Source organism: Uloborus diversus, chromosome 5, assembly GCF_026930045.1.
Source record: "Uloborus diversus isolate 005 chromosome 5, Udiv.v.3.1, whole genome shotgun sequence".
Lineage (NCBI taxonomy): Eukaryota > Metazoa > Arthropoda > Arachnida > Araneae > Uloboridae > Uloborus > Uloborus diversus.
The window spans coordinates 35,949,090-35,972,638 of NC_072735.1; positions in this window are offsets into that span (position 1 = coordinate 35,949,090).

Here is a 23,549-nt window from a genome sequence, read left to right on the forward strand (position 1 = left end):
GTATGGTGGAAATTTTAAAATTTATTTTCTTTTAGATATTGGAATTTTACCCTTTCGTCAATGTAGATGAAAATCTTGAGGCGTCTGAATATCCATTACAATTGACAGAATCTTATTTTTCCGTACAAAAAAGCGACGCAAACTATGAAGCAGAAAAAAGTTATCGACTTCCTTCAGGAAATTTAAACTGTAGCAGCTAACCGTTTTATTTTTATAAAAATTGAAATTTAAATGTTGTAATAAATTAAATAAGTTTAAAAAAAGTAATTTCTTTGAGTGTAAGATTTTTTATTTTTATGGGTTTTTCTTTAAAGCAATATTTTCCATGTTTTTATAATAAAATTGCATTTGAAATTAATTCACCTTCCGATTAGTCAAATTATGATTTGCATAGTGCTTTTTAATGGCTAAAGACGAAATAAATTGAAACAAAACTTTCGACTTAAAAATTCAAATTCATGTCAGAAAAGTTTAAGTAGACGAAGAGGTGTAGCCGAGAATCATAAGAGGAAAATTTTACCTGGTCCATCCTAATTGCACCAGAGATTTCTCAGTATCTATTTATCAACAAAAGCTATTTAGAAACCCCATTCTTTCTCTCTCTCAGTACCATACATACATATCTACACACATTTAAAGATATATATTGGCAATGGAGCATAAAACTAGACACGATTTTTAATTCCACAACAAAAACTCCATTCACCTCTATGTCAGTTTCTCTCTTGTATCTCTATTAAGAGAGCAAAAAGAAATGGAAAAAAATATCGAAAAAAATAAAATCGATTACTCGAGAGCCTTCAGAAGATGTAAAAGTTGCTCTTTCTCTCATGTCAGCGCTCCAGGTGGCTAGCGATAGAACTAATATAAGTCTTCCTATTCCATAGTGCTAAAAAGGAACAATTCCGCTGCACACATCCCTGAATATATACGCACACAGTACAGGCGGACTCTATTAACGTTTGAACATCTGACAAGTTCTCATGGTGTTTTTTCCTAGGTTTTTTGGAGGCTCGCATTTGATAGCGAAGTTCGATGAATTCTAATTTTTTTTGGTTCATTTTCTTTTTCTTTCGCGAGGTAATCAGCTATTCAGAGGGGGTCAAAGCGCTGTAAGAAAAGATCTAACTTGGGTGTGGGGAGGTGCGTATGACAGATGCAACTTTGCTCTTGCGATGAAGGTTAAGTAAACTTTGGTAAATTAGGTTTTCCCTCTTTTTTTTCCCTTTAAACTTTTCTATTTTATTCTCCGTCTTTTTTGAAAGGGGGAGGGGGAGCTGCTGTGGCTTCATTAAGGAAAAGTATAAATTAAGTCGTCCGAGAACAACTTCCCATGACTCACGATGAATGATTATGAGCCTGCTCTATTGGCAGCTCTAAAGAACGATTATAAATTGATGGACTTCCGAATTAGAGCATTTTCTAATTTAAAACGCGTGACTGTTGTGGAAATAGATGTTAGAGCGGGAGAAGTTTCAACCAACTCAATCAAGGTGTTTTAATGAATTGTTCTAATGGTTAATCAGTCTTTTTCTTTTCTTTCCGTGATTGAACTGGCTGAAATGTCATAGTTTCAATCTTAATAATCTGAATTTAATTCTTTGCACCGTGGAGGGAATTTCAAAGGACTACTTGCTGAGGAAAGGAAGGATGTTTTCAGTATTTTTAGAGTTCTCTTGGACAGGAACTTATGCACGTTGTTTTGGAAGAACTTGTAAAATTAGAAAGGAAAAGATTTCAGTACCCCATAAAGGAAATAACTCTTTTACACACAAATGATGTCATCTAAAAAAGCAGCTCTATTCAAAAGATTCCTCTATATTCAAAAGGGGGAAAAATCAAACTGTACCGTAATCAAAAAGGTTTTTCAAATTAGTTTCCTTGTTTTTTATTTATTTTTTTTTTTTTCAAGTGGGAACATACATTTTTGTAGATACGAGATTAATTCCAATGAGGACCTGATGCTTGACCCTTCCCCCTCTTTTTTTATTGAACTTATGCATAATTTCTAGGTACACGTTTGCAAAGTAATTTGAAAAAATATTGAAGTTATTAAAAAAAACAATAAACAGTATTGCTAGAAAAGAAAAAAAAAAGAAAAAAAAACATAAAGGAACGTTTTAAAACTTGTTGGAAGAATATGTATGATGTACAGACTTTAAAATAAATTAAGTACAGAGAGGAAAAAATATATTGTATTTAAACTGCAAGATTGTGAGCACAAAAACTTTCTTCTTTTCAAGGAGAGAAATACCAGTTGAAGTTAATTGTTTGAGTTTTTAAAAATGTATGTCTTGAAAGCCTTTACTGAAATCTTTGACTGGAATGTAGTTTGATTCTTGTCGCATAATTGTTCGCATGTAGTTGCCTGCTGGTTTGATTTCCTCCATTTACTGGAAGCAGAACGCAAAATGTATAAGAAGCAGTAATTTTAACTTTGCTTTATGAAAATTACTAATAAAGCATCCATAATTATGACATTTTATCGGTCAATAATGGAATATGCGCACGATAAACTAATTAAATTAGTGCACCGGCAACACTAAAAATAAGTGCAGATGCAATTCGATCGATTGGTAAAGTCAATGATGGAAATAGTGAGTTATTTCAAGGGTAATTCAAACACGATATATTTATCGATTTTGATAAAAAGTCAAGATTTTGAATATGAAAAAATGCTTGAAACTATTGAATTATAGATCACAGGTTTACATGAAAAGCCTACCTTTGAGGCATTTAATTTTATAACACTTACAGGGCCTGATTATAGCACAGGCCGACTAGGCCTGGGCCTGTGGCCCCATCTTCCTAAAGGGCCTCAAATTTCCTAAAGAATTATGCATAATAATTAAAAATAATAATAATAACCTTTTAATCGCAAAAAACTTCCTTAAAGGATAATTTTTATTCATTCTGCTATTAGCGAATTTATCATGTCACAACTATGGGGAGTCCTGAAGGGATTCATAAATGCACATGGTTAATGATTTACGTAATTCTATAATCGGATAGACAAAGAGGCCCCGAAAATGAATACCGACGGGAACCAAACCTGTAACCACCATATCCCGCTATTATAGAGTCTTCAGGGGACCTCCAAATTAGTATGGGCCTAGGCCCTCACTTTTAGTTAGTCGGGCCCTGAACACTTATATGGCTTTAAAATAAATACGCGTTATGCGTCAGCTTTTATTCAAACTAGATCTTTCTCATTCTCGTCAAGGTATGACGAGACGGTATTCTTTTCTCGTCAAGGTATGACGGGTGAACAATTTGCTTCTACATTTGAAAGAAGCAATTGCCTGTTTGGTGATATTTTGAGAGTTGAAATTTTATCTCAACTGCAATGGATTAACCCTGAACTCCAGTAGGATAGCATTCATTGTTGACCAGTTTTTCGTTTCTTCATTCTATTGAAATGGCAGTCTTAACAGTAAAACAGTTTAAGTTTCCGGATCCAGTTTAGCCTTATCAAAATAAGGCATTTCCCTGCATGTCAAACATTACCAAAAAAGTATCATCAAATTACCATGCTATTGCGCGAGTTTCCTTGTTGGTGACGTCAGAGTGTTACTCGATTAGTGAATTGGCAATTATGTATATGAGGATTGTCATTGTCTTAATATACTAGTCATAGTTTGCTTAAAGCTTTTTCATAGATCGTAGATGTCTTTGTATTTGTGTAAGTATATTAATGGGGACATAAGATCAGGTTTTTGTGTTTTAATACCAATGCTTAAATCTCGTTTAGACTTTGAAAGAAATCTTTATTACATTTTCAAATACATTCATTAATCTTTTGTTAGGTTGTCTGATAAGCAACTAAGGAATACAATTACAAGTAAGGAATAAATAAATGCTTTATTGAAAAGCAACAGTAAATTAAATAACGTTACAAATACACAACTAAAAATAGCAGATTCAAGATCACAAGGTAACCCATTTCCAACACCCCAACGCTTTACAAGAATAATACATTAGTATGATACTTGTAATTACAAAGCTAAAAACATCGTTCCAAATGCACAAATTTTCAAGAAATTATTGACACGTGTTTCGAGGTATTCTTTGGTAAAGCGTTGGGGGGTTTCCTTGTAATCCCGAATCTGCTATTTTTAGTTGTGTATTTGAAACTTTTAATTTATTGCTCCTTTTGAGCAAAATATTTTTTCATTTTTTGTTGACGTGTGCCAGCTAGGCTGGCAATTTGGGGTGAGCTGCTTCACTTTTCCAATTGTACCGTAATTTGGTGTGAAGCCCGACTTCTACAGTACACACATGCCATAAGAACCCGTTTATAGGGTCGGCAACCGTTCACAGCATAACAACACATTCATACAAAGAAAGAACAGGAGAGAGAAAGTACGTCCATGCCCGAGCCGGGATTCGAACCCGGATCTTCCTGTCGCAGACAGACTTCTCTGACCACTAGACAAGTCAGGCGGTATGTATTTTTCATTTCTTACTCGTAATTGTATTCCTGTAATTGTTTCTCAGAAAACCTACTTTTGATACCTTCGACCGAAATGCACACAAAATAAAGCATAGTCTTTTGCAATGAAACAAGGAAATGTACAGCTATACATGACTTAGAGTGGACGATAATTCAATTAATTGTATATTCAATTTAAGGATATATCTTATTAATTCCAACTGAGGAGATCTGTGTGCTTCCTCGATTTTTAGAGACATTATTTGTCAAACGATAGCAATCTAAAGTCACATTACACTCGTTGAATCGAGGTTACTTATTCATAAACATGACTTAAATACATTTTTTTTCTATTTTTATGCATATAACATACTTAGAAAGTAGTTAACTGAACATGAAAAGAAAAATGAAGACAAGAAAATATAAGGAACATGTTCTCCTTTTATTTATTATTAATAAAATCACTGATATGAAAAAATTACTCTTAATATTTTTATTTGATTAACAGCAGAAGGAGAATTAATTTGAAATATTCATTATTGTCACCTAAGTACTGCGTAAAAGTATTCGCCGCTCTTCATCATCTTTTCTTTTTATTCTGTTTTATGTATGAAAAAAAAAAAAAAAAAAAGAATGGTTGCCCCTTTATTGCATTACTGCTATGGTCACGCAAAAGCCGCTTTTCGGAGAGTTAAAACACGCGGTTTGACCTCGCTTTCTCAACGCATGACCTACCTGTTGATTCCACAAAAGCTAAATTGAGGAGGGAGGAATCGGGGGCCGGCCAAGGGTCGAACAAAAATAGTTCGGAGTTTTCACTAATGAAGGGAACTACGCCCCCCTGTGGCGATCCAATTTTCGACAGCAAGAGACGGCCCCTTTGAACTTTTTTCTTTTTACACTTATTTTTCTTTCCAAGTTGGCTTCTAACTAAGCTCGACGATCTGGAAGCTTACAGTAATGTTTCGTATCTCAAAGTTGCCATCGAAAACGTCCTCGCCACTATTTCTTACTTATGATGCTTACGGGAGATTTATTTACACTCTTCGAAAAAACCTGACGTCTGGATAAATAATATTCTCTATGGACCATTAGCCGCGAATAATCTTGGAATAAATCCTCCATGGAGAATGATTTTCATCTGTATTTCAGAGCATTAACTATGAGAGTATTAATTATTAAAAATAATTGGGTTTTTTTCTAAAACATTCGATAGAACTGCAAAGAAGGCTGGATTTATTTTTTTATAGTTTTTTTTTGTCCTAATTCTACTAATATTAATTATTTTGCGTTTCATTTTTAATCAATTCTTTCATTTTTAATATCACCTGTATTGTTTAACAATATTTCTAATGTATTTTACGGAGGGAAAAATTCGGAAGAGGGATTACATATTCACGCCCTTTATTTTATTAACCTAACGTGGTATTTAGTTATAATTGAACCCATAGCGCAGCCAGAATTTACCTTCTTTGGGGCGAAAGGGTGATAACAGTCCTTAAATGCATATAAACTACTATATGGGGTTTTGTAATTTAGGCATTGTATATTGCATGAAGGTTTAAGGATCTTTAACTTTCAAAATTTTCAATTTTCTGGAAAAAGGATATGTTACGCATAGTTTGATTAAGAAGAATTTAATACCTTATTTATCACAATATGCAAAAACCTTTTCGATGTATCGTAAATTCTCCCCGTTGAAGTTTCTGTCAATGGCTTTTGTTAGACTTTTTTTTTTTTTTTTTAATCAGAAGTCTGTTTTTCGTTTTCCGCGCATGATATTTAAAAATGCTTTGCATATATTTTCGTAAAACTTTTCATGTATATTTCTCTAACCTATCTTTGTTACTTAAACCTCAATTTTAATTAAAAACCAAGTTTAATTTCTCAAAAAAAAAAAAAAAAAAAAACTCTCAAACTTTTGGTTTCTAAAATTTTAAAAAGAAAAATTTTAAAACAGTTTTTAATTTAAATTTAGATTTATATTCTGAGAGAAGTATATGGCGGCAATACTTTTATAATGAATAATATTAGAGAGTTATGCGTGCATTTTACAGTAAGAGAGAGTGCGCGCTGTTACATGTTATTTTTCGAACTTGGGGGGAGAGGGGGGGGGGTTAAATTTCATTATCATTTTTCCTATAAAAAGGTTGTGCTGTTTAAATGTATGTTATATCATGCATTTTTTCTCCAATTTTCAGCTTTGATTTAAAGTTAAAACTTTTATCATAGCTGGTACAGAAATTTTTGTTACAAGCTGTTAAACAATGCACTGAAACTGAAAGGCAGCTAATGTGCCTAATTTCTGCCAATAACACATCTGGGAAAAGCCAGGAATGTTTCCCAAAAAAAAAAAAAAAAAAAAAATTCGTAACCTTCACGAAAAAAACCAGGAGTCTTTCTTAAAAATTCAGAAACCTTCAAAATTATAGCCAGTCACGTTTCTGGACTAACTCATGAACTTTCAGTGAAAACTTATATATGTACATAGCAATAGTCCTGATTTTCTGGGAAATGTCTTATCGCAAATATGGCTGAACTTGAGATGGAATTGCAAGAAATTCTTACCTACAATTTCCGGAGAGTGTATTTTGTCCTCGATTGGGGCAAAGTAAATTCGGAGAGATCGTAACTAAGCTGAATGGAGAAACATCTAATAAAGAAGCTTAATATATTTTTACACAATACTTTTATTACATAATTTACTTTATACATATTTTTTAATTAATGTATTTTTACAAACATTTTTGTAACTAAAAATGTTTTTCGACACAGGGCAATGGCGTCGTGGAAACACCCCCAGAGGCATTTGTTTTAACATAAATGCAAAATTTAATATAATACAGTAGTTAATGCAAATGAAATGGCTGTTTTGATTTAAAAAAAAAAAAAAAAAAAAAAAAAAAAAAAACCTTCAAAAGGTATTTTTGATCAAAAAAAAAAAAAAAAAAAAAACTTTCCAGGAGGTATATTTGAGCAAAAAAAAAACGAAGGTATTTTTGATCAAAAAACCCTTCCAGAAGGTAATTTCTGGTTGCACTAGTATTACAGTGTAAAATCAGCATTAACGGAACTCGTTGCAATTCAGTAAATTTTTTCACCAGTAAACTCTTCGGTTCCCGAAACGTTACCCGGAAGATGGAAGCAATAAGTAAAGCTTCAATTTTATTTTCACGGTGAGAGTTTTTTAGTGTCGCATTAACATTTTAAGCGACCTGAGACCCATTAAAGTCAAGGGCACCACTAGGGGGGGGGACTTCCTTCCCACTGCGCCTCTTGAGATTAGAATATGAAACTTTAGGTTTTGAGTGGTTTTCTTTCGGTTTCTAATCTAAACATTGAAAAGCATCCACTAAGACATCTGGCACTCAATGAAAATGTCTGGAAATCATGAATTTCGCTAAATTTTGATGCGTTTCATGAGTTAGAAGTTGCATATATAAATGGAAATAGATTCTGGGAAAATGTTAAAAGTGTCAACAATGTTTTGAGTTATTCTGCTGATTTTCTACGGATATCTTCAAATTAAAGAAGAAATAATGCAGAAATCTTCAAAATCTCTTCAGATTTCTTGCAGATTTTTGTAAAGTCATCTCATAATCTCTTTCCTGCAAAAATGTTGCTTTGGGTTGAGAAGAGTCATTTGAGGAAAATTTAGAACTACTTCTAATTAAAAAATCTGCTGAAAAATTGCTAATTCCTTCAAAATTTGAATATTCCAGCAGAAATTCTGAAAAATTACTCAATTATTGAAATTTCAAATCGCAACAACCCTATGATTGGATCACTTTTGGTTAGACAACTCTATACCATCGTGTTTTTAAATTTTTATCTACATTTTTATATACTACAGTGAAATCCCGTTACAGCGAATATTAATAAAACGATTGGATCACTTTTGGTTAGATAACCCTATACCATCTTGTTTGAAATATTTTTATCTACATTTTTATATACTACAGTGAAATCCCTTTACAGCCAATATTAATACAACGAAATATCAGTTTCTACGAGATAAATTTTCAGTTCCGGTTTAGTTTCCATTACATTGCTTGAACTTCATTACGACGAACGAAATGTGGGATCCATTGAAGTTATTTATAACGAGATTTCACAGTATAACTTATGAAAGAACTCGATGACTGCAGGATAACCTAAGCCGGATCTTTGACCAAACGCTGAATGTAAAATATTTCGGGCCTTATTGAACTTTTCAAAATTAACCGACTCTTTCATCAACTTATTTAGGTATTAAATATTTTACTTGTGTTTTGAATGCAGGTAAAGCAGAAAAGTCGTAAAATCCCAGATTGTTGTGAATTCAAGCTCTGTGCGCATTTTGGTTTTGCGTTTTCTGTGATAATACAGGGTGTCCTGAAAAAGACTGACTGTTTTCAAAAATTTATAACGGGAAAATGGTTAATGATAAAAAAAAAAAAAAAAAATGCAGAAAATTCACGTGGTGGGCCGTAAGTTTCTTCCCCCAGAGTTCTAAATTTTAGTTGAAAATTGTTTCAATAGATGGCGCTGCAGGTAGTAAGCCTCTAAGTCAAAAAATAATTATTGGAATTCACAGATTTTTTCCCCGATTGTGACATGTGGTTGCAGGTATTTTGAAAATATTGTTATGTAATTTTGTTCAATAAAAACATTTTTCGAAAAGATGTAATTATCTGTCTTTCTTTGATTTACAGTCTTACAATCCGCCGCGCCATCTATTGGAAAATTCTTGAACTAAATTTTGGAACTTTGGGAGACGAAACTTACGGCCCTTCACATGACTTTTTTCCAAATTTTTTTTTTTTTTTTTTTTACTATTAACCATTTTCCAGCTATAAATTTTTGAAAACAGTCAGTCTTTTTCAGAACACCCTGTATCAGCAAATATATTATTTTGGGCGTGAATCTTTGGAATTAGTTGCTCAGTTGAGAAAGAAATCACTCGTAGAGAACAGGCTTGTTGGATAGCACCTGAGAGGGCTAATATGCTACCTTCTGTTCCAACTGCGGGTGGCCGGCGTCCCGCCATCTTGGTTCACAAGGCCACCATTCTAAAGAACGAAATAAAAAAGGTGGAAAATGCCGCCTCTGAAGCAGCGGGATGTCGGTAGATATTTCTATGAGGATTTTTCATCTACAATTCTTTTCTTTTGAAATCATCCTTTTTTCCGTGCTTTGTGATTGACATTGGAAATGAAGGGTCAAGCTGAAACACCTAGGTGCAAAGGGGTGTAAGTGCAAAAATTAAAATTTAGAGACAGCTAGTACAAATAGTAGTACACTCATCTGTTTTCAGGCAAGGAATGGTACAAATAGCTCTAATAGATCGCGATAACCGTGGCATACACTGTACACTGTTAAAACTACAGGTTGCGTTTGGCACCTTTCTGGGGTGAAACGCTTGTTCACCAGCGACACCCAATACGGAGCCGAAATCGCACCTCTTATTACGGTGAAAAACGGGCACCTTTTAAAAGACAGACAGCGGCGGTGAAAAGAAGGAACCTTCAGAGAGATAAATGGCACCCTTAACTGATTTCTACAGTAGATCCTCTCCCCCCCTCCCCCGTATTGTGTGCATTTTTGAATATTATTGTGTTTATTGTTTGTGTTTATGATATATAAAGTCTTGGTACGTTTTTCACATTGAATTGATTTTGGGTTAAAATTTGTCATTTAAGGCATTTGATCACATTTCAGACTTTCCAACATAATTTAGAAGCGTTCATGACTTCAATTCCTCTATCCGAGTTCTAACTCTCATAAAAACCCTTAGATTGCTCTGTAGTTTTAAATGGATATTGACATTTACTACAGCATAATACCAAAAATTAAGAATGTAGGCATCTATGGATAATTACGGACACATTCAAAAAATTTTCAGTTATATTACAATCACGGAGAAATCAAATCGTTTCATAAATTGCAGGCGTTTTATAAACGTTCAAAATATTTTAATCAAGAGTAACATATTGATACGTATACATATATGGTTCGACATTTAAATATCCTATTTGAACATAAGTAATTTAAAAAAGCACTCTTTTTTTCTTTTTTAAATAGGAACTTTTTTGACATTAAAATCAAAACAAATTTTTGGCAGCCCACATAATAAAAAAGTATTGGAAACAGAAATCAGAAAAAAAATAATAATAAACGCGTCTAGACAATGCATTCGTTTTTTTTTTCTTTTTAATAACACCAACGAAATATTTTTACGTAATGAGTCATGGCATGAAACACACCGAGAGATTTCTTTTCCAAGCGTCTTTTTTTTTTCCTTTGCTACGTCTACGCAACTATTTTATTGAGAAGATAAAGACATTTAGTGTATCTGCTGTAGCAGTTAAGTTACATCGTTAAATTTTCATAACGGATACTTATTAATTATTTCGTATTGCTAACAATAAACATTTTGGGGAAAATTCGCGAGACCGCTGACGCGGCAAGCAAGTAACAGCATATATTAGTAGACATGATAGAAAAAGCCATACATCACTATGTTAAAACGGTTAACTATAAACAAGAAGTAGTACTCAGTTTACTTTGTTGAAACTCGACTCTGAAAACACTAAAAGCCTGTTGGAAAGCCTTAAATGTTATACCATGATTAAATGACTGTACTTACGCAAGGTTTTGAAGGTTTGTCCCAGAAATGTTGAATGTTAATCCAGTTTAGTTGTCAATTCAATGTGAAAATTTAATGTACCAACAACTACGTTGCAGCATCGTCGTCCGCCATTAAAGTGACTGAACTTAACTTATCCCGGAGTGCACAGCGCATGTGCGAGCGAGGCACCTTTGCGGAGGAAAAGAGTCGCTATTGGCTACTGCGAGGGCTGATGGCCCTTCATTACCTTCTTTCATCCACTGAGGTGCTAAAAGATATCGGAACAATATTTCCTAGCCTCTGTGACTCTCTATGGCTCCGTCTTTGCACCCTAAGGCGGAAAATCGCACCTATCTGGCTCCTCCGGTTTTAACAGTGTAGTCACACTTATCGCGCAAACCACCGGCATCACTATCCACTGGTTGGGAACCTGTGTCTCTAAGTCTGATTTCTGCGAAAAAGATATACTTGCAGAATCAAATTTTAAAAAAAATTGATAAAATACGTTGATAATAAATTCTTATACCCATATTTTTTTTTAGATATTCATTTTTAATTAATTTTAATCCTCAATCTCAACAGACGTGGTGTTTGGTCATTCAGTTTATATTCTTCCGAAGGTTAGAGCTACGCAAAGTAATCACTGAGGTAAAATTTATATAACCTTATACCTTTATACCTTAACCGTATACATTATCTTTACAATGGCAGTAAAAAAAAAAGCTTGGGAGTTTTATTTACCAAGTAAGGACTTCTTCGCTTCCTAATACGTGTAAATCACCTCATAAACTCGCATTATTAATGCAAGAAGCGTTCATTCCTTTAACTTACATGTGTAATTCTTTTTTTTTTTCTGAAGTTCCCTTTTTTTTTCTTTTGTTACTTTGAAGACATTTTTTCATCTCTTTCTGTTATGTATGCCTTAAAATTTCACTTACAACAAAAAGTAGTAGGGGCAAGTTGAGGCTTGTTGGAACATGTGGCACGTTGGACCGGTCTCAATGCTTTTTGTGCTGTTAATATTTTTCATTTTAATTTATGACCAACAAACAAAACGAATAGTAAACAATATAGGGGAAGAGAGAGGGCACATGTGAACATATGTTTTACCGGGAGAACGTCACGCAAAAATCTTGAAAAATTCTCAAATTTAAATAATTTTGTGCCTTTATTTTTTAAAATGGTTTTCACAAAGAATGGAGTAGTAAATTGAACTTCTCGTCCAAACTAAGTTCATTTAGTTCTTAATTATTTGTAGTTTTTTTATTTCTTCTCACCAAGAAAAAAGGTATGACAGCATTTTTTTTAGATCAAGAGCTCGGAATATATTGATCCACTTTTAAAAAATCCACAAAGAACGAAAACTATTAGATGAATTAGAAAAGCAAAACGCCAGTAAGAGCAACAATGAAGTTGATGAAGACACAAGTTGTGCTGGTTCTTGAGAAAGTGTAGATGAGTAGATGCTTCGGGCATAAATCATGCAAAAGTAGAAGTTGGTCAATTTAATATTTAAATATGTTAAATTGATCTTTAAACTTGAATGTGTCGTCATGCTAAACAGAAAAGAACGTGAGTTAATTACAAAAGTATTGGATAATATTCATTATTTAAATTATTATGGAAGGGTTGTTTCGTAAAGCGGATCAAAGTACCTAAGGCCCGGGGCACGTTGGTCTACTTCACGAAGTTCTGTTAAAAATTAATATTTAAAAAAAAAAAAAAAAAAAAAAAATCAGGAATTGTACATTTTCAAAAACAAATCTGGGATGATGGGAAATAATTTATGCAACTCAGGGTAGAAAATCAAACTACTCATTTAATATTCTTAATGAAATAAAAAATGAAAAGTAGAAAAACAGACCAATTTGCCTCAACTCCGCCTATATACTCAACAAATGAATGAAAAAAAATTTAAACCTTTCATAACGTGGGAAAATGTCTGAATTATTTTTTAAATATTACCGCGTATAAATTATATTATTATTTATAAATTATATAATATAATTTATACGCGGTTGTATTTAACGTAAATGGTTTTTTTTATTTATTTTTTATTATTATTTTTTTTAAGCAGAACGAAATTATGTTTACTGTGCATCAATTAAACAAGTCCTGTCTTACATTTTCATACTAAGATTTGTGCTAGTACTATTAAAATGCTGGCGAAAGGTATTGTAAACAAGTTCAATCTATTGACAGTGCCACAATAAACCAATGAAAACTTTTTATAATAGGCAGTGCATATTTCATATTTTAAGGGTTATATATATGTATACAAAGTATTTCTTTTCTGTGTGCAAAAAAACAAATATTATTTTCAAATTCACTGAACAGGAATTTCAGAACCCAGATTTTATCAGATTTTAATTAATCAGATTTTAACTTATAGTATAATTGTGATATGCCTCAAGTATCATTTAAATAATAATTTTAAGTTTTGAAATATTGTGAAAAATTTCCTGTTATATGTCCACCAAATACAATTTTTAAATGTATTAAACAGAAAAATAGTAATCATGTTTAGTCCGTCTAAGTATTTTACACAAAGAAACAAATTTTTGAACATGAAGAAAACAACTATAGCGGTTTTTGAATGAGTCGTTTATATCTAGGTCAATCCGTAAATTTTAAAAAGTTTTTTGTTAGTGTCATTTGGCTTTAACAATAGGTGGAAGAAAGCCACTGCGCCTCAAAGGCCACCCTTTGGTAGTAGATTGAGCTGGTTTGATACTAAAAGCCTCAAATAAAAAACACTCAAAATTTTATAGCAATAAATGATTTTCTTCAAGCAAGCCTTTGCTTGAAGAAAAAACTTGCGTATAAAAGTGTGTGTTTAAATCTCAGAAATCACTTTTGACGTAAAACAAATATTTGGGGGGGGGGGGGGGAAAGGAGAAGAAAAATGCCTGAAAAGGAACAACACTCAAAAGCAAAGGCAATTCACAAATAAATTCTTACATCGCATGACTGAGATGAATTGCTTTTGGGCTCAAAGCTCTTCATTCTATGCTAAATTGAATCCGCGAGAAGAATTAATCACACTTCTTTGAAAAGAGATGCCTTTATATTCCAGCCTTCTGTGGAAAACGTTCATTTTTCTCTCAGGCCATAATCGTAACGTAATGTCCGTTGTTTAGATTTCCCGGCATGGGTTAACAAATGAAGAGACTTGCTCATACATTCGGCAATGACCATGGGGCGAAATATGCGCCGTTGAGGGCAAAACTGATATGAGCCATTTTGTTTTCAAATTTATATTTACCTGTGTCTCCGGAATTAGTTTCAACCTCATTCTGCTTCGTGCAAAAGTGGAGTAAGTCGAGATTTAACCATTTGTCGATAGATAGTAGTAACTGTAAAAAGGGCTTGATTATCCAAAAGGCTCAGGAAGCTTGAGCTTCCCCTCAGAATTAACAGTGGGTACAAAAATGACTCAAAATTTTCAGTTTCTGCTTTTGAATGTATTTTTTAATGCATTCAAACCTCGGAACTCTTTAAATAAAGATTTTGGAAGAATTTAAAAAAGTGAGGACACAGTTTATGTAATAAGGTAGTAAGTTATTTTCATCTGTGGAATTTGCTCCAATGTGCTACAATATACTTTTATGACACTTGATAAATTGTATGAAGTGCACTGTCAAAAACGGAACGCTCAATTTTGACGATTCGGCAATCCTCGAGCACTATTTAGTTATTTTTGACGATCCTTTCGTCACCGAATCACGTGATATTTGACGAAACCAGAAATCTCAAATTTTTCACGAAATTATTTCGTCCCGATTTCGTCACATTGCAGTGCATTCTGGGAGTTTTCGTTTCAATCTTGTACTTGCTCGTTAAATTATCTTACCTTAATTTATTCTAAAGGATGCATAAAAAAGGTTAGTATTTATTGAAATTTGTATGTGCATATGTGCCTTCTTTTATGTATTGTTACATTTTTGTTTAGTGTTGTGTTTATAGTTGTATTGCATTAAAATTGAAAACGAACGGTTCGTTTAGGTTTAAAATTCTGTGTGCGTTATCTTTGAGTCACCTCCACGTTAGGCTTAGCTAGCGTTGTTTTTTTTTATTTGTAAAAGAAAATGTTGGTTCGTTGACATTTGTTTCCAAAAGAGTACTTCCTTTATTTCGTAAAAAAATTACAAACATGACTAAAGAGTTTGTACGAATTTAAACTTACAAAAAAAAAAAAAAAAAAAATCCTCCTCCGTAGCTTAACTAACACAGATGATAAATACAGCGCTTTTATAAGAGGCATAGAACTTTGAAGCTTTTAATTTCAACATGGAATATATTACATGGTTATGTGTTTTCATTCTTCTCCATGAATTTTACAAAAATAATTCTGTTAAACGAAGTGTATTTTTTAGTTTAATAATTCAAATTTGTTTCATTCTGCATTTTTATTTTCTTAAACAAATACTATATACGTACCAATCCCCCAATATTCTTACCAGCTTACCCCACGTTGTTTATATAATCTCTTTCCCTGCGGCAGATGTTTCTAGCAATAAGTGCTTATGTTCATTATTTGTGCAGCCTTTTTTTTACTTGCATAAAATATAAAGTAAATAAATATCAATTTGATAAAATCATTTTAAGATAGAGAAAATATTAATTTCCATAAAGAACTCTATCTTTGTGCTTGATATTTCAGCAGAATATTTTCAATATTTTTTCAATTTTTCCGCAAATTAAAATAAATTATTGAAGTGAAGTTTCAATGTTTAACCTCGATTCAAAAAGAAAAAAAGAAAAGATAGTATAGCATGTTTGAAAATTGTAATAACAATACGTAATAAGCATTTTTTGTTGTTTATTTTCCCACTTCATGCACTAAATTTATAAGTTTTTCTATGTCAATTTGTGTTTCATGATTTGTCATAATTATGAATTTTTCCATTATACATAGTTTCTACGGCTAAAATAAATGCAGCATTAATTTTATTGTCATATTTGCCGCCTCAAGATATTGTCGACAAAAAGTGAAAAATTCCAGTCTACATTAAATCAGACTAAGAAGCATTTTTTAGATGAACTTCAAATAAATCCAAATCCTTTAGTTGGAGTTGTGATTTTGCTGGATATAAAGTAAAATGTCTGAAAATTTAACCGAACTTCAATTGAAAAATTGAAAGGATAATGAAAATATATGAAAAATTAAAAGGATAATGAAAATATATGATAAGCTTTATATATGTAACAAGCTTTGCTCACCACACTAGTCCCTATTTTCATTATATACCTTTGAAAAAAAATCCATTGATATCAGTCAATTAGTTCTCAAGACACAAACAAACAAGAAAATGCACTTTGTTATTGGGTTTCCCCTATCTTTGGCAGCTCTTCTCCTTTGGCGTTTTTTTCATTTACTGCGTGAAAATTGCATATTTTAAAAATCAAATATGCTTAGTTAAAAGGTGATACTCCCTTCGTCTCCATCCCAAACTGGTAAGTAGAGCTACGTTTGAATATTTTTGTACTAGTGATTGATTCTGATGATTTTATGATTTTGTTCGAATATTTTTTAAAGATTTCAAGGTACTATACTATCAATTAACAACTTTACTTGGCAAGCATTCCCTCTTAAAATCATTACCAGCTGAGTTAAAAAAATCCGAAATACACACGCCCTTAAGCTACGCCCCATTTTGTAAGTACTCTATCCCCAGTATAGCAGAAAAATCAGTTTTTTTTTCCTACTAAATCCCTATCCATCAGCTAGAAGGTAGCTTTATGTAATTACTAGTTAACTTATGAAATGGAGCGTGGCTTCGAGTGTTGGAGCCCTGGGTTTTTGACTCTAATTTGATAGTGGTTTAAGGAGGTAAAGCGCGGTAAGTAAATGTTGTTTATTGATAACATAGCTCAATAAAATCTCTGAAAAATGTGCAAATAAAATCATAATCACCAGTTTCAGTACTACTTAATTTAAAAGTACTTTATTGGAACTAATTTGGGTGGGGGGGGGGGGGGAGAGTACTTCAGAAAACATTCGTGAAGAAAACGGAACACGAAAATCGGAAAAAAACGGTGTATTTTGGCTATTGGTTAAAATAAAAAATAAATTTAAAAAAAAAAGTCACAGATCAACAATTTTCGCACTTTTGATTTTTTATAGCTCAAAAAAATGAAAATTCACGACTGGATGTGCAAAAGAATTAACTCGTTTAATGGCTAAATAATGCTGATTCTCGATAAATTGAAGAAACTCTAATTCTAGAATATTATTCAGAAATTAATTTCAGAAACTAACTGAGAGTCTAGCTGCCTAAATACAAATTTTGTTCATCCGCTGTAAAAATAAGTCATTCTTGCAATCTGCTTGAAAAAAAGCTGTCAGCATTGAAATAATCATATATTTTGAAAAATATGAAAATTAAATCAGATGCTTTTCGAAGTCACAAGCGAATCGTAGCTTTTTAACTTAAGAAAAAAAAAAAAAAAAACTCAGATTTTGAAAGAAATCGTGAAAACATGTTTTATTTCAGAAATAAACTGCTGAATTTAATCGTAAAACTTTCCTCGAAATAGAAAAAAGATCCATGTGCATGAGGGCATACACCCATAGACTTAAACCTTCACTTATTATGTATATATTCTCTTTTTAAAACTTTTTTAGGATGGATCCAACATTACGGAGATAATCGGAACAAGGACAGACGAAGACTTTTCCATTATAACAATATTCTAAATGTTCGTATATTATACATTGATTTCATGTTACACATGTTTGGAAATAAAAATAAAAACTTAGGGGTAAAAAGCAAAGGTATATTTTTATAATTATTTAACAAACATTACACTAAATTATTTTTACCAAAAGATTTATTTCACATCTGCATTTTTTTAAGATTTATATTTTCAAATACCTTTTGCAATTTTGGCAAGGAATTGTTTTCAAAGTATGAAGTATGAAATGCATGCAATAATCAAGTTCCTGTATAAAAAATTAAATTTGGCCAAATAAACATTCTACATAAAGCAAAATTAATAAAACAAATAATTAATTGGAAAAAGAAAAAGGTAAGCTATTTCTTAAGGTTATCTAATTTTATTTTCTGTATCTAATTTTAGAACAAATATGTACTAATTTCAAGTTGTCCATTTTATTGTACTTTTTCTTTGAAATTTGTGATATAAGTTGGATAAAAATCTTTTTTTTTTTCTGGAATTTTTTCATGCGATGCAATGAAGACGAAACTTCTCAGCAATTTTCTCCCGAGCATATATCGATCTAACTGTGCATAAAAGTGGCACATGATTTATTTTTCCAGAACCCAATGTCTGCTGAGGAAGTAGCACTTTTATATTCCCAGTAGGGGCAGGGCGATGTAGGAATTTCTACATCGTGATGCATCGCCATCCTTACATCGCGATGTAGCGATGTAGTTCAAACAGTTTGAAACATTCTTTCCGCTTTAGGGGCACCCCCTCCCCTATTAGGGGAGTTTTCCTTAGAAAAATCCAGGCTTTTGTCAGATCTTTTTCTAATTGGCACATAGGTTCTTTAATCACATGGAGTAGTACCCCAGATGAATACTACCCCATGGGGAACTATCCTATGTGGATTTCCAGCATCAAAGGATATCTGGGCCGAATCTGGAAAAGATCCGACGAAAACTGGATTTTTATAAGGAAAACTCCTATGGGGTTTGCCACACATAGCGGGACGAAAACTACACTATGAGAATTCCGAAACATCAAAAGACAAATGTACCAAATTTGGAACAGTTCAGACAAAAACTGGGTTCTTTTAAGACCTCCCCCCCACACACACACACGTGGTTTCCCACTCCATAGCGGGACGAAAACGGGAATTCCCGAGCGTCAAAGGACATCTGTGACAATTTTGGAAAAGACATGATAAAACTGGTTTTTTGTTAGAAAACCCCTCATTTGGTGGTTGTCCCCCGTAGCGGGGCGAAAACTACCCTATGAGAATTCCTGAGCATCAATAAACGAACCTCTATGCCAAATTTTGGAAAGATCCGACAAAAAATGAATTCTTTTCAAGGAAAACCCCCATCGGGGTTGCCCCCCCCCCCACCCATACATTGACGAAAGCTAACCTCCGTGAATTCCTGAGCATCAAAGAACCTCTATGGCAAATTTAGACAAGATCGGACGAAAACTTTTTTTTTTATATAAGGAGAACCCCCAATGCAGGGTTGCTCCCCCCCCCCATCTCGGAGGGTTGAAAACTACCATGTGTGAATTCCCGAGCATCAGAGGACCTCTGTTCCAAATTTGGAAAAGATATGATAAAAACTGTTTTTTTTTTTATAAGAACCCCTCCCGTATGGGGGTTGCCCCCAATAGCGGGAAGAAAACCACCCTATGAGAATTCCTGAGCATCAAATAACGAAACTCTGCCAAATTCGGAAAGATCCAACAAAAACTGGATTTTTTGTAGGAAAACTACCATAGGGGTTGCCCCCCCCCCCCCCATAGAAGGCCGAAAACTACCCTGAGTGAATCCTCGTGCATCAAAGAGCCTATGTGTCAAATTTTGGAAAGATCCGACAAAAATTGGATTTTTTCAAGGACTCCCCCCCCCTCCCCTTATAAAGTGATGAAAACTACCCTGCCTGATTCTTGAGCATCTAAAAACCTCGGTGGCAAATTTAAAAAAGATCGGACAAAAACTTTTTTTTTAATACGGAGAGCCCCCAATGCGGGGTTGTCTATCCCCCCCTCACCCCCACATAGAGGGACATAAACGACCTTGTGTGAATTCCCGAGCCTCCAATTACGAACCTCTGTGCCAAATTTGGAAAATATCCGACAAAAATTAGATTTTTTGAAGGAAAACCCCCATTATGGGGGGTTTAATCTGCAATGATTTGTTTTACCTTTTTTGAGAAGTTGTTTGTTTGCATTTTTACATAAATAAAAATTTGACATATTTTATGTGCCTCTTTTTTTAACTTTTTTTTTATAGGGGGGGGGGGGGCTGCAGGCCCGTTGTTTTAATTTTTTCCCAAATATGACAAAGAGTCTGTACTCCATAAAAATTTTACAGAAAACGAACTAAAACAACGGCCAGTCATGTGTAAAAACATGAATGTTCAAAAATCAAGACGGGAGGGGGGGGGGAGTCGATTGACCCCCTGAACCCGTAAATGACGGGCCTGTGAAAGTGACTATACGCAATAAAGTGGGAAACTACGGTGGTAAGATTCTAAAGTTAGGATTTGATCACACGCACACAAATCTTATAAAATACAGTCGAACCTCGTTATAACGAACTTAAAGGGACCATTAAAATCGATTATTATAAAACGTGGTTCGCTTTATCCAAAAAACAATAAACAATGAGAGAAAGATTGCAAAAAAGTTCATTTCAGCAGTTATTTGTTTTAAGCGTGTTCGAATTAACGAGGTTCGACTGTATTCTCAAAAATAAAAAAAAAAACTAATGTGCTCAAAGAAAAAAAGGAAATAAATTTTCTTAAAAATTTACGAAATTAACGTCCTCATATATGACGAAATTAATTTGACGAAACTAATGTTCTCAAAACTACGAAAATGATTGTTAATTTGACGAAACTAGAATGGAGAAATATTTCGTAACATTTGACAAAATTCGCATCCTCAAACCACTAACAAAAGCAGTTTCTTCAATTTGACGAAATGTTCGCTCGGAGCATATCCCTGGAAGTGGTTTCGTCAGAAACGAAGAAAATTTCGTCAAATTTGAAAGTCCATTTCTGAGTGTGGTAAATCTGAAACACCAACTTATCTGCTGCGAATGTGAGTAAAAATAAGTAGTGTAAAAGTTCAATACGTCGGGGGGTGGGGGTGGGGGGGGGGGGGTATAAGCTTTATTTGGAAGTCTGCTTGGCCGTTTTTGGAAATGATACATATAGCATTAGTGAGTTTTGTTTCACTACTGCTATATATATAATATGCATAGAATGTGCATAAAATTTTTAGAAAATATATACTGAAAACAAAAGATGGGGACCCTGAAATGAGACTTGGCTTTCCCTAACTTCAGATGTTAATCGGGCCCTGATTGTAAAACAGAATAACAGTATAGTGTTTCGTGTAAGACTGACTATCAAACCACTCAACTCACCACCTTGTTTGATTGAATTACACCAGTTTTTCTCTCAACAGCTCACGTGTTTACTTCTATTCATCACGAGCTTTTTTTTTAAGTTTTTGTTTACATTTTTACCTTTTCCTATCTTTGAAAACATGCAAAATCACCAGAGAGGAAGAGTGTTTTTATGGGAGAACTCGTGTCCATTTATTAACATCAGAACCGTGACATTCTCAAATTTGAATATCAATTAGGTGGCTCTTTTGAGAGAAGGGTCTCTACATGCGCAACAGCAGTTGTTGTGAATAGGGAAGATGCAGCTTTCGAATGCTTTTTACAACTGCTTGTCGCAGCAGGGGCGCCGCCAGCGATGCGGGTGTTCGCAAGTGCACAAAGGAACAAAAACGAAAATGGCTAGTACCAATGATTCCGCAAAGGTGCAGGTTAAAATACTTTTTAAACTTTATTGCGCAATGAAATTTGTTAAACTCTGCGTTCATTGCAAATAGTCGCTAAACTTCCTTTAGTTTGACGAATGACTTTTGTCTCGTCATGAGACCATAGGTCAACGGAATACATAAAATGGAACAAAAGAGCAAAAAAAGTTTTTGAAAGCAACTTTGCTTTTGTTTTGAGGAAATCTTTGCTCAAAAACTGAGCATTCTTCTCCCTTTTCTGAGGAAAGTGTTGATTATCTCAGCATAAATAATGCAAGACGTAACTTATTTATATTTATCCTTACGTTAGAAAATTTTAATATAAAAATTGAATTTACTATAAATTGGTTAGTGAATTTTTCCTGGTTATGTAGGCAATGCTCCATTTGTAATACAAATGAACACTTTGAGGATTGTTTTTTTTTTTTTTTTTTTTGGTAAGTGATGTACAATAAATAAATAAATAAATAAATAAATAAATAAATGTATAATTGAAATGTTGAGTCCGAAAATCAGTCATCGCCACTTAAAAAAAAAAAAAATCAAACTGAGACTATTTTACTTTTCAGTTCAGCTGATGTGGACACTCCTTTTAACCTAGAAATAAGTCATCTTTCCCCACTACTTCCCTCTAGTTATAGAAAGTATTTAGCATTGGAATGTCTTATTTAGTTCGAAAACATGCGATATCCCAAAAGATGACTTGTTCTCTAACTAAAAAACTTGGACCAGTATCGTACATACGCTCCTCAATTATATACTGTACTTATAGAATCATCAACAACATCACAGAGGCTCACTGTCAAAGAGATAACAAATGTGGTTCTTGATTTCAAAAGCTGGTGACCATGACCAGAGCATTATATAAAACTGTATAGTCAAAATGCTGATAAGGAAAACAAGAAAAGAGAAAACGTAATTCCAGGTATGTAATACATAGTTTCACTTATAAATATTTGACACCTGGAAAAGTTGAATTATCTCAATTCATTGGTGGCGCCCTAAGCCAAGTCCAAGGTAGAAATACATAAAATACACCGCCAGCTCCGTTATTCCATTCGAGGACTGCAGTTTCGTGCTTTTTAGCACTCATCAGCCCGGAATAGGAAGTAACTGAGCTGGAGGCGGAGAACCTCTTAAAGGAGATAAAATAACTGAGCTGGAGGTTATTTTATGCAAACTAATATTTGTTTTGTCAAAAACAAGTACCCTAAAAGTTGCATATTGCCAGTAAATAAAGCATATTCCTGAAAAATTCCCATAAATCAGAAAAAAATTGAGACATTAAGAAAGTGTTAAAATACATACCAAGTGATTTTTTGGTACTTTTATAAAGAAATTTTCTGTGGCTCAACGCACATTGTGATGATCCAGAAGATTCCCGAATTTATCGATTTAATATAGCTTTTAAATTTACTTAATGTGATTATAGCGCAGAAATATCCATATCCATTTAATTTGCAGCATTTACAGCGAGACTCCGTTACAACGAACTTCAAGGGACCTAACTCATCGATTCAATTGATGAATATGGAACTCGTCACTAAAATCATTTTACATCTATTTAGGTATCCGTACACATCAAGATGACCATTTTGATTAAACTTCATTTTTTTTTAAACTTAAAGTCGCTGAATGCCGAAATCAGTTTTTGACATCTTAGTTTGCACAAATTTACGAAAATCAAGAGTCTTCAACAAAAGCACTCTAAGACAACCTTTTGTTTTTACATATTATTCATTTAACCAACGAATCGATCTAAAGTGCAACACAAAGTGCTTTTTACTTCAGGTATCCGTACACATCAAAATGACCGTTTTGACTAAACTTCAAAAAAAAAAAATTTTTATTTTATTGAAGTCGCTGAATGTCGACGCCACTTTTTTACATCTTAGTTTGCACAAATTTCGCGAAAATCTAGAGTCTTCAACAAAAACACTCAAAGACAACCTTTTGTTTTTACATATTATTTATTTAACCAACGAAGCTTTCTAAGTAGTACAAAAGAAAATG